Consider the following 1,275-nt stretch of genomic DNA (forward strand, 5'->3'; position numbering starts at 1 on the left):
CAGTCACCCCCTCGGCGTTTTGTAAGTCTAGGAATATTCAAGTTGGATTTAGAATTGGAATGATAGAAGATCCAGTCACATACCCCATCTGTTCTTTGATTTTTGACTTTTGGATTAATCATTGTTCCTGATTATTCATTCACAAGTGGACTCAATTGGGAACTTGACCATGATTGTAGTGCTTCCAGCTGGGCTCTTCCCCTCATCAGGAAGACAGTGTGAAAGGTAAAAAAAAAAATACTGCATTCTCTTCTGGCAGTGTGGGTCATACTCACTGTTTGAAACTTATAAGTGCCTCTGCATGGGTAAGGCCAGGTGGTCTGGACCTAGAAAATGCTCGGTCGCACTTCTGGCACTGGAGGGTCTGTGGGTGCCCCGCGTGTTTGCAGTAGCGCCTGGTCAGTCCATCCGAGCGGGCAAATTCCCACCCACAGCCGTCCCAGTCACAGTGGTAGGGTTTCACACCTGTGTGGGTTCTCAGGTGTGCCTTAAGAGGAGGCCTCTGTGTGTAGGTTTTGCTGCAGCCCGGGTAATCACAGGTGTGGGTGGTGGTTCTTTTCCGGGCCACGATCTTCTTCCCCTCGTTGGCTCCTCCAGCCCTCAGGGACCAGTGGCAGGAGCTCTTGGTGAGAGAGCGGCGGGGCCTGCGGCTGCATCTGGTCGGGCAGGAAGGGTGGGTAGTTGGGCCCGGGTGCCCATGGAAGCCCGGAGGGAAGCGGCAGGGCAGGGCAGGGTGACAGTCCTCGCTGCTCAGCAGTTCCTCGGGACCCAGGGTCGGGGTAGTCCTGCTGGGGAGCTGCAGCCCCAGGGGGAAGTCGTGTGCAGTGGGCCGGTGACCATTGCTGAGAGGGCGTGCAGCGCCTAAGTGGGCCTGTGGGGGCCGCCGACGTGCGCGAGGGGACGGCCTCCTGCGTGATCTTGGGGCGCATGCGCGGCGGCCCGCCCTTGTAGGGCGCCACCCCCACAGGTGATGCCTTTGCTAACACTGATGATAATTTTTTAGAACATGAATTATATTTTATTGCTAACATTACAGTTGTTTTTTGAATTGTTACAGAACCTTAAACTTCTTACTGTGTTTTAAAGTACTGTGAGTCATATCTATCACTTATTTGATGCCGGGTTCTTTGTCATGGTTCGTTACTGGTGTGGTAGTCTTTCAATGAGCAATTTTGATTCCTTTTATTGCAGTCTAGTTCACAAAATAATTTCCAGAAAGATATTATGATAAAGAAGCAGGAATTGCTTGTATATTTTGTCTTGATAGTGTAAGCC

At 51.6% G+C, this 1,275-nt stretch overlaps 1 pseudogene; it reads right to left on the reverse strand.

Moving 5' to 3' along the window:
- Nucleotides 1–285: 285 nt before the first annotated feature.
- On the reverse strand, nucleotides 286–1,031 carry LOC109730527 (Krueppel-like factor 4 pseudogene; annotated as a pseudogene).
- Nucleotides 1,032–1,275: the final 244 nt, after the last annotated feature.

Source organism: Microcebus murinus, chromosome 6 (genome assembly GCF_040939455.1).
Source record: "Microcebus murinus isolate Inina chromosome 6, M.murinus_Inina_mat1.0, whole genome shotgun sequence".
Lineage (NCBI taxonomy): Eukaryota > Metazoa > Chordata > Mammalia > Primates > Cheirogaleidae > Microcebus > Microcebus murinus.